This window comes from Apium graveolens, chromosome 7, assembly GCF_009905375.1.
Source record: "Apium graveolens cultivar Ventura chromosome 7, ASM990537v1, whole genome shotgun sequence".
Classification (NCBI taxonomy): domain Eukaryota; kingdom Viridiplantae; phylum Streptophyta; class Magnoliopsida; order Apiales; family Apiaceae; genus Apium; species Apium graveolens.
This window is the reverse complement of record NC_133653.1, coordinates 104,282,677-104,296,756: the sequence shown is the minus strand read 5'-3', so window position 1 is coordinate 104,296,756 and position 14,080 is coordinate 104,282,677. Positions and strand designations below refer to the sequence as shown.

The 14,080-nt window shown below is 37.7% G+C and overlaps 1 non-coding gene across 1 annotated transcript; it reads right to left on the bottom strand.

Moving 5' to 3' along the window:
- Window positions 1-8,233: 8,233 nt before the first annotated feature.
- Window positions 8,234-8,340, bottom strand: LOC141676048 (small nucleolar RNA R71). Its single transcript, XR_012556659.1, has one exon. It is a non-coding gene; the product is annotated as a small nucleolar RNA R71 (small nucleolar RNA).
- Between the last annotated feature and the right edge of the window lie 5,740 nt (window positions 8,341-14,080).

The window sequence follows — 14,080 nt, the reverse complement described above, 5'->3', positions numbered from 1 at the left end:
GCAAAATTTTCAGAAGTTAATCTTTCACATGTTAAAGTTTGATCTCTATAACTAATGAACATGGTTTTAAGATATCTTCTCAACTCAGTAATATCATCAGTATGAAAAGCATAAGTTGTTTGAGGTACCTTTTACTCAGCAGCTTCAGAGCTGCTATCAGCATTTGCCATCAAGGCATAGTTCACCTCACTTTCAGAATCTGAAGTGTCTGTCCAACTTTTCTTCTTTGTGACAAGAGCCTTGCCTTTGTCACTCTTCACTCTCTTGCAATCAGGAGATATGTGTCCTTTCTCACCACAGTTGTAGCATTTGACATTTGAGTAATCTCCTCTGTCAGACTTTCCTCCTTTGCCTTCAGATTTTCTGAAACCTTTCTTATCAGAACTTGCACCTTTCCTGGAAAACTTCTTTCCCCTTCTGAATTTCCTGTATGCAATCTTTGTGATTCCTTTCACCATAAGAGCACATAGCTTCATCATCTCTTCATCAGGGTCCATCTCAGATAGACTTTCAGTTTCTGAATCCTCATCACTATCAGGACTTGATGACTCAGTATCAGACTTTGTGATGAGAGCCTTTCCTTTGCCTTTCTTTGAGACAGCCATTTTAGGGGATTCCTCCTCAGCCTTAAGAGTAATTATCCTTGATTTTCTCCCATGCCTCTTGCTTCTTTGATCCATCTCAAGTTCATGAGTCTTGAGCATACCATAAATTTCATCAAGAGTAGTTTCATCAAGAGCATAGTTGTTTCTTATAGTTGTGGCCTTCAAATCCCAACTTTCAGGAAGAGCCAAAAGGAATTTGAGATTAGTATCTTCAAGATCATATTCCTTATCCACCAGTGACAGATCATTCAAGAGTTTGACAAATCTATCATATAAACCAGTCAATGACACATCAGGTTTTGAGTCAAAGTGCTCATACTCTTGAGTGAGTATAGTCCTCCTGTTCTTCTTAATTGAATCAGTTCCCTGGCATCTTGTCTCCAAGGCATCCCATATCTCCTTTGCAGTCTTGCAGTTAATTACCCTGTTTGACATTACATTATCAATGGCATTGTGCAACGAATGGCTTACCTTTGCATCCTTTGCAATAGATGAGATATCTTCAGCTGTATATTCACTTTTCTTCTTTGGTACAGTCTGTGCTGGCTGATCTACAACTATAACAGAGAGCTTGGTTGGCTTGTGTGGTCCTTCATTAATTCTGTCAAGGTATTCTGGATCTGTAGCTTCCGATAACATAGACATCCTCACCTTCCATATGGGATACTCAGAAGGTTTCATTATGGGAACCCTAATAGTCTCATATCGATTATGGATTTGAGTCTTTGGAGTTTCTTCAGTTTTGATGGGCTTGGTTGGAGTTTGTGCTTCTTCAGACATGATTGTTTTTGGATCTTTACTGTATGTATGTTAACAGATTGCTCTGATACCACTTGTTAGGTCACACACACTGTAGAAGGGGGTTGAATACAGTGTTTACTACAATCAAATCGAATATATGAACTCAAGTAACAAAACACAGATTTTATTTAACACAATAAACTCTGTTACAAAGAACTGTTCTCTCTCAGTGATGAACAGATTATCACGAGAGCTGCTAGGGTTACAATTAATAATAATCTCAATTATGATAACACATATAGTGTAAACCCTATGCCTGTGTTTATATACTACACAGTTACAAGATAATCTTCTAATTGATATCGAATACAATTCTGCTTCCTAATATATATCAATCAGTTATATTTTCATCCAAGTATTCTAATTCCTCATAGAATTCTTCTCCATGCATATCTCTTCTTATGTTTATCTTGATCTTCTTTCCTTTCAATCAGCCGCCTTCCTTATCTGAACGTCTCCTTAAGTCCTGATATTATCTCCTGATAACTTAAGTTCTGACAACTTAAGTTCTGATATCTTAAGTCCTGACTTCAGTATAAGTACTGATTTCCAGTTAAGTACTGATTTGTCATGTTAAGTAAGATCTGAAAACTAAACACAAATCATATTAGACATGACATCACAAATATATCTAACGACCTGAGAGCGGAACTAGTCACCTATGAACCAGACCATTGCACTAGGTGTTAGTGATTCATGAAAGGAAACTAAGTATTATCGTTAGGAAGAATGTTAAGTGAGGATTCGTATATGGGAATACATGTTTTATGGTTTATACGAAGACTCAAGCGAGAAGACGTGAAGATATGACAGCTTTGGGATTGCAATGCTCTACAAAAACTAAATCAAAGTGATCACTACCTTATAGTAGGAGTCACCATGATCTATATAATGAATATCAGAAGCAAGATCTTGGAAATACAGTTTAATATATCAGTACAGGAACTGGTCTTGACTTGGTACGAGCCTCCGCGAATAAACTTGAGCAAAAATGAAATCAGGAGTGCATCCTTATTGCCTTGATTACCAGTTAGAGTTTTATGAGCATGCATGGTTATTTTTCTAAGGAAAATTGAAATCTCTTGCTACACTAGGAGCTTCTGTTCGCCAGTAACAACTAGCAGGAGAGAGAAACACGCTTCCATGTGCTTGCATGTCACACGTAATAGGTCCTAGGATGCCTAGAGTATTAGGTCGTAAGTTAGAAGCTTCAAGGGAAGATTAAAGTCGCCAATTAGCTTGCAAAGAAAAACCAAGTCACAAGTAAGCTTCTCCTAGGGTGATCACTCACAAGTAAGAGGCCAAGTGTCCATCTTAAGTACCTTGGAGTCGCATCTAACTCCCCCTTGTAGCATAGTTGTCACAAGTCACACAAAGAATGGTTTCCAAGTGCTCTAGGAAGGAGAGGTCACAAGTTAGACTTATCAAGTCCCTCTAGTCGCCACCAAACTTGAATAAAGAAGAAATTAAGTGCTAAGTTTTACTCCCTGGTCGCCAGTAAGCCTTGGAAAGAAAGTATAAGTGTTTTTCTTCATTCTAGTTGTAAGTTAGCAAAGGAGAACTCCTAGGGAATGCAAGTTACCTTTATGCAAACTGTTAATTCAAATAACATGGCTAAAATGATGCCACGAAGTCCTTTCTCTCTCCAACAACCTACCAGCCTATATAATCAAATCAGCAGCAATTAAAAGTGTATCTCTCCCATATCGAATATTACGAAGCTCTTGTAAATTATATTCAGAACTTTGAAAAGCTTGATTTGACAAGGAGAGGTAATGCCCAATTTAATTATCACCATATAAAGACTTACACAACTATAACACTCATCATTTATAGCTTCTTTGATTGTATTTTTCATCATTTAATAAGAGCTCTGAGATTTTAGAGTGATAGATACAAGCTATATTTTGATAGCTTATATTTTGTATTGGCTTTATCTATTTATAACTTTGAATCCTTGTTCAAAGGTGTAAGCAACCTCTTGCGGTTTAGTTTCTTAATACAAGATTTATTTTGTGAATCTCTTTGTGTTTGTTTATTTCGTTTTGAGTTTTAATATCTGCTGCATTATTTATCGAAAAATGGAAAACGTACATTCATCCTCCTCTGTATGTACATTTTGGACCTAACATCATGTCACAGCGGGCGGCTACGAACATCGGTAATTACATAGGCACATACGTGGATGGAGACCCTAACAATTTTGTGGGAGTATGGAGGGAATTCTTACGCATACAAGTGTCGATAGAAATAAACACACCTATCAAACGTAAAATAAAACTGAGAAAATCAGATAAGGATTGGTGTTAGGTTAATTTTAAGTATGAGGCAATCCTTACGTTCTTTTTTATTTATGGGATTATTGTTCATGGTGAATGCTTTCGTGACAATATCGTTGATACTCCACTTAAAAGCATTGATAAACCATACGGTTCCTGGATTCGTGTAGATCCTTGAAGAAAGACACACTCGATATGAAGCAAATGGTTTAGAAATGGAGGAAATTCTTAGGAGAGGAATTCCGGTAAAGGGCTCTTGGTAATGCAGATACGGATAATACCGAGAAAGTAGCTCAGGTGCAATAACTTAGCATAAAATTAGGGATTCAATTGACAGATGTTTTAGTTGATACGGGAGATAATGTAGGCTATGTTGGTGGTATGGTAGAGGGATTTAAGCAACTGGAGCCAAATCAGATAAATAATTAAATCTCAAATTCAATTTTGGAGGGAGACATAAATGGGCCAAACTCAAGTGGGTTATTTGTGTTGGACCCTAAGAGATGTAGGCTAAGCATTGATCAGGAGAAACTTATATTAAAGGCCCAAGATACTGATTTAGAAATGGAAGCACAGTATGATCACGAGACAGTGTCAAAAAATGAATTATCGACGGGTGTTGTAACGCAGACCCAGCACTTATCATGAATGCTCTAGCTTGGAACTTCCAGGGTCTGGGTTCTCTTTGGAAAATTCAGTTCCTAAAAGACGTAACCCGTACTGAGAATCCTATGCTTATCTTCCTTAGTGAAACAATTAGTAGTTAAGCAAAGATGGAAGAGTTGTGTATCAAATTGGGTTTCGAAGGCTTCATTGATGTGGAACCTTAAAAGAAGAGTGGTGGGATTGTAATGTTTTAAAAGAACGCTGGTATTGTTAAACTATTAGGCTTTTATCGATCTCGTATTGATGTGCCTATTAATTCATTTGACAAAGACAGTTGGAGATTAACAGGGGTGTATGGAGAACCTGTGAGATCACAAAGACATAAAATATGGGACTTGTTGAGGAATCTGTCACGAGATGCGAACCTACCGTGGTGCTTAGTGGGTGAATTCAACAATGTTACCTCCCAAGAAGACAAGAAATGAGGTCCATTATATCCAAATCATTTAATTAAAGGTTTTAATGAGTGTTTGCAAGATGCTGAGCTTTAAGACCTTGACATCATTGGGCACCAATTTACATGAAAAAGAGGAAGAAATATGGATCATGGGACTGAAATCACGTTGGACATAGTACTTGCTAATACTCAGTGGTTAAATATGTCCAAATGGACAAGGTTTACGATTTAGAGGGTTCCTCATCTGATCATAGCCCGTTATTGGTGATTCCTAAACTTCCTCTAAAAGCTAATAAAATTAAAAAAATTCATTTTGAGGATGCCTGGCTAACAGAACCCGTGTACTTTCAGATTATCAAAGATTGCTGGGAGAATGAAGGGTTTAATTATATTGTTTCAAAAGAAATTATACGGGAAGTTCAAATGTGTGGGGGAGAGAAATAACTAGATACTTTAGTAAATGTCTCAAAGTGTGTAAAAATAGAATGATACTCAATCTCCAACAAAGTATGATAGTATTAAGAAGCAACTCTTTTTGATTTTAGACCAGAAAGAATTTTTTTGAAAAAACAAGATCTAAATAGTTATGGTTACAAGCAGGTGGAAAAAATACTAAGTATTTCCATGCATCATGCTATAGGAGGAAACATACTAATTACATTCAGAGATTGGGGAGTGAATGAAGAGAATGGGTGGATTGGAGTAGTGGGTTGCAAGATTTGATAAAAGACTACAATCAGAAGTTGTTCACAGAAGATCAAATTCAAGGCGATGATGTATTGAATTGTATCCTGAAGGCTATTTCTGCACAATAGAATAGTGCCTTGCTTGAACCAATATTTGAGGAGGAAGTGAAAGCTGCCATTTTTCATATGCATCCCGATAAGGCACCATGACCAGATGACATGACCCAGGCTTTTTTTCAGAAAAATTGGGTTATGGTTGGTAACAAGATAGTGCAAATGACTAATGCGTTCTTTGAGACAAGGGTGTTAATGGAGAGCATGAATGAGTCTAACATTGTACTCATCGCCAACAAAAAAAATCCAACCACATTGGCAGAATTGAGACCCATAGAATTTTATAATGTAGTGATGAAAAATCATTACAAATATGATTATTAATCAGTTAAAGAAAGTTCTAGAATCTGTAATCTCAGATTTTCAGAGTGCTTTTCTTCCAGGATGACTAATCTCTAACAACATCATGATCTCTTTGAAGTTATGTATTATCTGAAAAGGAAAAAGTTTGGAAATGATGGTTACATGACCCTTAAGTTAGATATGTCCAAAGCTTATGATCCGTATAGAGTGGAAGTTTCTGAAAAGAATATTACTGGTGGTGGAGTTCAACACATGATGGACGCATTTGGTTCTATAATGTGTTTCAACTGTAGAATACAACATTATTCCAGGTGAATTCGTAATTGGTCCTATAAAGCCTAGTAGAGGATTGAGAAAAGGGGATCCTCTATATCCTTTCATTATTTGTGCAGAGGGATTGACACTGATAAGTGGATTTTATATCCACTTGGAATGCTTTATTACAAGCTTAAATTGGTGTTTTGGACTCAAGTTGTTGGTATTTTGATGTGTTTTTGTGTTATTGTATTTCAGGTATCAGTTAAATGAAGAAAAGAGCTTTTAAAGGAAATATGATGAAAAGTGATCAGAATTGGAAGCCAAGGCCATTGTCAAGTTGTAGAGAATCTCAATAGCTTCGCGTGGGCAGTTGAATCGCCTAATTCTGACGAGTAGAACTCAAGTTATGGCCAAAACAAGATTCATCAGAATATTTTTCCCAGTCAGTAGCTGAGCGCCCGCTCAGGAGAGCTGAGCGGCCGCTCAGGGCGCGGTTGGTCGCTGATTTCGCTGAAAAAGCCTTTTTTGAGTAGAATTTGACGATTTTAAGGGTCCAGGTCCACTAGGGGCGTATATATACTTAAAAAAAAGGGTTTTCATCATCCGGGAAGATTGGGATACCAAGGAGAAGACCTAGAAGCACAGAACAACTCCGAAAAAGAAGATCTTGTTTTCAACTTGTGATTCTTTGAATTAGTTGTAACTTTGGATGCTCGTTTTCGTTCTTGTTGAACCTAGATCTCGTTTATTCGTACTTTGATTATTATTTAGTTTATTAAGACCTTGTTTATACCATGCTTTCATTGGAACCCATGATGACGATGAGTTCGATTATGGGCTAATCGTTGTCATGGGATTCTAGCGAATTTACTTATGGATTTCAATAGTTAATTGTTTCGATATCTTGGTGTGTGGTGATTGATTGATATCCTAGTATGGTTGTGCTTATTCATCTTATGTGCGTAGCTAATATATAAGATAGCGTGTTAATATCTATTGAAGCGACAGTGAATATAGAGGTTTAGAACTTGCCATGCTAGCATAGGTTCATGTATGTGTATGCATGATTCGTAGGTAACTCTAACCGTTTTACTTGCCCTATGTAATCAAGATAGATAACTTGTTCTTAAACCGTTATGTTGTCAAATTCTATAGACATATAGGGTCTCAATATAATTGGTGCCTATTCAGCTTCTATCTCTTTTGTGGATGTCTGGTAGAATGGTACTCGTGCAACGAAAGTTGGCGTTTATCAGTTTCGTGTTATCTGATTAGTGTCATCACCATCACATGCTAAGGTTAAGAACAATAAGGCTATTGAATGAAGTATTTAATGAAGTTAGGATCCCATGTTTGTCATATATAGTAATTCAACTTCAATTCTCTTAGTTAATGTTATTTAGTATAATCTCTAAGTTTAATAAAAACCCAATTTGTTATTTGTCTTAGCATTGAGCAATAACCATACATTGTTGCATAGGTGCATAAATTGAACTTAACCTAAACCAGTCTCTGTGGGAACGAATCTGATTTATATCTTATACTACTTGCGAACGCGTATACTTGCGTGAATATTAGCGCGTGTTTTCGCCCTAACAAGTTTTTGGCGCCGCTGCCGGGGACTCGGTGTTAATTTTTAGTTTATGTGCTTGTCATCAGTGGTCGTTAAAGTTCACTGACTCGGATTCTTTTACTTTCACAGTTTATTTGTTTGTGTTTCAGCTACTCATTACAATGGGAGATCCAGCAGCACGAACGAAAGCCTTGATGGACTTTTCTCAACCCAAGATCAATGACATTCAATCTAGCATTGTCCGGCCAGCTATCACAGCGAATACCTTTAAGATCAAGCCTGGCATAATTCAATGGGTGCAAAATTCAATCCAGTTTGGGGGTTCTTCAACGGAAGATCCCAATATGCACATTAGGGATTTTATTGAGATCTGCGACACCTTCAAGTTCAACGGTGTTTCTGAAGATGTTGTGAAGCTGAGACTGTTCCCATTCTCTCTGAGGGACAAGGCTAAGAGCTGGTTACACTCTCTACCAGCTGGTTCGATTACTACTTGGGAGGATCTTGCTCAGAAATTCCTTACTAAATTCTTCCCTATAGCGAAGATAGCTGCAATCAGAAACGCTATTACTCAATTTATGCAGCAAACGGGAGAATCGCTAAGTGAAGCTTGGGAGCGCTATAAGGAGATGCTTAGGAAGTGTCCTCATCATGGAATTCCTGATTGGATGATCATCACTTGTTTTTACAATGGGTTGGGAGCACAGTCCAGACCCATGCTCGATGCAGCATCAGGCGGAGCATTATGTGCAAAGAGCTATGAGGAAGCTTATGATCTAATTGAACTGATGGCTGCTAATGAATATCAGTATCCAACCCAGAGATGTCCACAGGGCAAGGTAGCAGGAGTTCTTGAGGTGGATACAGCTACGGCTATCACTGCTCAACTAAAGGCGTTGTCTATGAAGATCGATTCTCTGGTTAACTATGGTGTTAAGCAGATAACCAGTGTTTGTGAGTTGTGTGCAGGTCCGCATGCGACAGAGCAATGCGCTATATCTAGTGACTCAGCTCAGTTTGTGAGCAACTTTCAGAGATCGCAACAGCCAGTTTCTGTCACTTATTATCCTGAAAACTGGAATCATCCTAACTTCAGCTGGAGCAACAATCAGAATGCGATGCAACAGCCATTCCCGCAGTTTGCAAATAAGCTATTTAACCCTCCTGGTTTTCAGCAACAATTTACACCAAGACAACAACTCCAACTTCAACAACAAACTAATGATGCAGGTCTATCTTCGAATGAAAAATCTGAATTGGAGGAGTTGAGGCTTATGTGCAAAAACCAGGCTCTTATATGCCAAATCCAGGCTGTATCTATCCAGAATCTGGAGAACCAAATAGGGCAAATTGCTAATGCCTTATTGAATCGACCACCAGGAACGGTTCCTAGTGATACAGAAATAAATCCAGGCAAGAGGGAAGTTGAAGAACAGGTGAACGCCATCACCTTAAGGTCTGGAAAGGTCGCAAGCCCCCAAGTTCAGCAAGACGAAGAGCCTGAAAAGTCTCAAGTTCCAGAATCTGAAGTTTTGGCTGAAGAAGATGTGCAGAAGGAAGTAGAGGTGGAACCAAGGAAGACTACTGTGGAACACACTCCTCCTGAGAGTAATACAGGGGAGAAACAGATCTATCTTCCACCTCCTTTTCCTAAGAGGCTGCAGAAGAAAAAGCTGGATAAGCAGTTTGAGAAGTTTCTGGAGGTGTTCAAGAAACTTCATATCAACATACCTTTCGCTGAAGCTCTTGAGCAGATGCCTAGCTATGCGAGGTTTATGAAAGGTATTCTCTCTCGAAAAGTGAAGCTCGATGACTTAGAGACTGTTGCTCTAACGGAGGAATGCAGTGCGGTGCTGCAACAGAAGTTGCCTCCGAAGCTTAAAGATCCTGGAAGCTTCACTATTCCTTGCACCATCGAAAACTTGTCGTTCGACAAGTGTTTATGTGATTTAGGAGCTAGCATCAATCTGATGCCCTTATCTATCTTCAAGAAGCTTGGTCTGCCTGAGCTGAAACCAACATACATGTTATTGCAACTAGCTGACCGTTCCATCGCTTATCCACGAGGTATAGTGGAGGATGTCTTGGTCAAGGTGGATAAACTCTTCTTCCCTGCTGACTTTGTAATTCTTGATTTCGAGGAAGATAAGAAGATTCCCATTATCTTGGGAAGACCATTCTTGGCTACAGGCCGAACTATGATCGATGTGCAAAAAGGAGAGCTTATAATGAAGGTTAATGATCAGAAGGTCACTTTCAATGTGTTCAAGGAAATAAAATTACCCACAACTAAAGAGGAGTGCTTTAAAGTAGAGCAAATTCAGGTTTTGAATGCACCTCTGTGGAAGAGGAAGTTGGATGTGCCATTCGATTCTCTTGGGTTAGCAGAGCTGAAAATTTCTCAGGATCGTCTCGAGTCGTCTATTGAAGATGCTCCTACACTTGAGCTCAACCCACTACCAAATCACTTGAGTTATTCATTCTTAGGTGCACCCCCTGATAAGGGGTTGGGATATATCTTTGATGATGTAGAGGGTAGCCGAACGGATCCTCCAGTGCCTATAGAGGGTTCTTCTCATGTGCAGCAGGTAGTTGATAGGACTGGTGTTGGTGACGAGCAGTACAGGCGAGTAATTAGGCGTATGGAGGCCATGCACGACATTCACCGTCATTTTGCTGAAGATTTGACACACGCTTTCGGTACTATTTTCCGAGACACTAGTGGCGAGGTTGATTGGCCACCTGATCCTCCACCCGAAGAGGGTGATCTTTTCGACGACTAGGTATGCCTGAAATCCTTATTATTACCTTCAATGAGGACATTGAAAATTTTAAGTTTGGGGGTGATAATGTAAGGATTAGTAGTGTGTGTCCATATAGATTCATATAGATTCATGTTTCATGTTTAGTTATAGTTCATTCATATTTTTGTATGATTGTTCATTTAGGACATATTTGTTTATTTTTATGTAATTTCATATAGTTGCATTTGCATGCATATTTAGCATGATCCCTTAAGATGAACTATGATATTTGATAAGTTGATGTTGAGTTCAGTGTGGTGATGATGAATAGAGGGATGTTTAAGTCCTAATGAATTGATTTGCATGCCAGAAACAAATATTTTCACAAAGTCTTATAGGGTTGCTTTTGATCTAGATCATGATCATACTTGTTTGTTGTTGAGATTTAATCACTTGGTTATATTTAGAATTTGTGATATTCTCGTAGTGACGTAAAAACACTGATTCTTTTTATCTGGAGAAAAACTTGGATTTCATTGCTAGTTGTTGTAAGGCTAGGTGTCAAATGGCTAGTAGCCGGCTCATATTTTTATGAGTAGTCTAGGGTTGAATGAGATGGAGCGAAACGCACTCATTCAGAAATTGTTGAAAAAAAAAGAAAAGAGAAAAAAAAAAGAAAAAAGAAAAAAGAAAAAAAAGTATGTGTTTATGCATAATTGATCAAGAGTGAGCTTTTTAATACTCGAGTTATTAAGTTTTAGGGGACTTTGTGCCTAGTGACCTAAGGCTTTTATAGTCTGGGATACACTAACCTAACGCTCGCTACATGGGTATTATTGTATAAGTCTTTTGGGACCTCATTCATTGCACGATCAAATAAGCATCTTTGTTATGTGTTCAATAATAGTGTGAATCCTTGTATAACTCTAGTAGAAAGGAGGTGTTGTGAGTCATAATGCATTTATTGTCTATTCTGTTTATAAACTTTTGATTGTTTCGATGATAGATAAGTTATGGTTATTGATCTAGTATCGAGAGTATATCTGTTAAGCATCCACACACGCACGTTTCTGGTTTGTGAGTTGGTTTGTGGGATTTATTTGAACTCTGTTTAAAGTCATTGTATTTTTAGAGGCATTGGCTTATTCATTTGGTTATGGTTATTCTGAGGGGATCGATTGCATTGTCATTTAGTTGCATTCACGTAGTTGCATTCATGCATTAGGTTTATTTTGTAGTTTTGAGTCTGTTTATGCTTGAGGACAAGCATCGATTCAAGTTTGGGGGTGTGATAAGTGGAATTTATATCCACTTGGAATGCTTTATTACAAGCTTAAATTGGTGTTTTGGACTCAAGTTGTTGGTATTTTGATGTGTTTTTGTGTTATTGCATTTCAGGTATCAGTTAAATGAAGAAAAGAGCTTTTAAAGAAAATATGATGAAAAGTGATCAGAATTGGAAGCCAAGGCCATTGTCAAGTTGTAGAAAATCTCAATAGCTTCGCGTGGGCAGTTGAATCGCCTAATTCTGACGAGTAGAACTCAAGTTATGGCCAAAACAAGATTCATCAGAATATTTTTCCCAGTCAGTAGCTGAGCGCCCGCTCAGCAGAGCTGAGCGGCCGCTCAGGGCGCGGCTGGTCGCTGATTTCACTGAAAAAACCTTTTTTGAGTAGAATTTGACGATTTTAAGGGTCCAGGTCCACTAGGGGCGTATATATACTTAAAAAAAAAGGGTTTTCATCATCCGGGAAGATTGGGATACCAAGGAGAAGACCTAGAAGCACAAAACAACTCCGAAAAAGAAGATCTTATTTTCAACTTGTGATTCTTTGAATTAGTTATAACTTTGGATGCTCATTTTCGTTCTTGTTGAACCTAGATCTCGTTTATTCGTACTTTGATTATTATTTAGTTTATTAAGACCTTGTTTATACCATGCTTTCATTGGAACCCATGGTGACGAGGAAAGAAAGTGGTTGCAAGGGGTAAAAATTTGTAAAAAAAAGCTTCGATAATTAGTCACATGCTATTTGCATATGACAACTACTTATACTGTGAGGCAGAGAAGGAGGAAGCGGCTAGAGTTCTGTAATTGTTAGCTATATATGAGAGAGCTTCGGGGCAAAAAATAAATAGAAAAAAATCAACGGTGGCTTTTAGTGTAAATGTGATGCAGTACAATATGGAGGTGGTGTGTTAAGAGCTGCTGATTAGAGAAGCTGATGATTCTTCTAAATATTTGGGTCTACCTAATATTGTAGGTAGAAACAAATCTATTATTTTTGGATACCTAAAGGAAAAGGTTAAGGCCATCATTCAGAATTGGAATGAGAAGAAGGTTCCCAGACTTGCAAAGGAGATTCTCATTAAAATGGTAGTTCGAGCTTTACTACATTTGCCATGAATGTTTTTCTGCTCCCATTAGAGCTGACTCGGGACTTGGAGAAGTCTATGTCAAAAAAATTCTGGAATTCTTCTCAGAAAAATAATTTTAAAATTAGTTTGATGGCTTGGGACAAAATGGCGAGGCACAGGCATTCTGATGGTCTGGGATTCAGATATTTGCGTGACTTAAATCTAGCTATGTGAGAAAAACAATGTTGGAGACTCATTACAAAATCAGATTACTTGGTGGCTCAAATTTACAAAGCTAAACATTATGTAGACAATAATTTTCTGAAAGCTTGTTTGGGAAACAACCCAAGCTTTAGATGGTGTAGTATACTTGAAGCAAGAAGAGTAATCTCGGACGGATCGCACTGGAGGATTGGTACCGGGATGGAGATACAGATTGTGGTCTAACCATGGTTAAATAGTATGGAGAACCCATATATAGTTACTAACTTTCTTTCGTTAGTAAATCAAAAAGTGGTCTCGTTATTCCGTACTAGAACTAGGTGTTGTACAAGACATGCCTGTACAATAACAAGACTAAGTCAAATTAACAACCCTAAGTAAGTTGTATTGTAATCTAAAGTTTGCATTTTGTATTGTACCACTTAAGTCTGTAAAAATGTTCAAGGGAAGACTATAGTCTTTTTCTATAAAAAGTATCAAGCCTAAGAATTCTATCTGGAAGAAGATCAAGAAGATCATGCTTCAGAAGAATTATGAAGAAGTGTGGAGTTGAATAAATTTATTTTGAGAAAAATATTGTAAGTCAAGATCTCTACAAGTCACATATTAAGTGTTATAGAAAAGTCATTCGAGAACTCCAGAATGACTTATCGAGAAGTCATAAAAGCTACTAGAGAACTCAGAGATATTGACAAGCCAAATTGAAGATATGAAGATTGGAAATATGAACAAGTCTTTTCTTCACTAGAGAACTCTAGAGATATCGATACGTCAAAATATCACTAGAGATCTCTGAGATATCGATAAGTCAAAATATCACTTGAGATCTCTGAGATATCGACAAGTCAAAATATCACCTAGAGATCTCTGAGATATCGATAAGTCTATTTGCCACTAGAGAACTCAGAGATATCGATAAGCTAAAGTGAAGACATGAAGATAAGAGATCTCGACAAGCCAAATTCTCTTATAGAGAACTCAGAGACTTCGATAAGTCAAAATAACTATAGAGTGATTGGAGATCTCGATAAGTCAATATATTTATCGAGATTTCAAGTTCTCTATATTCCAAAC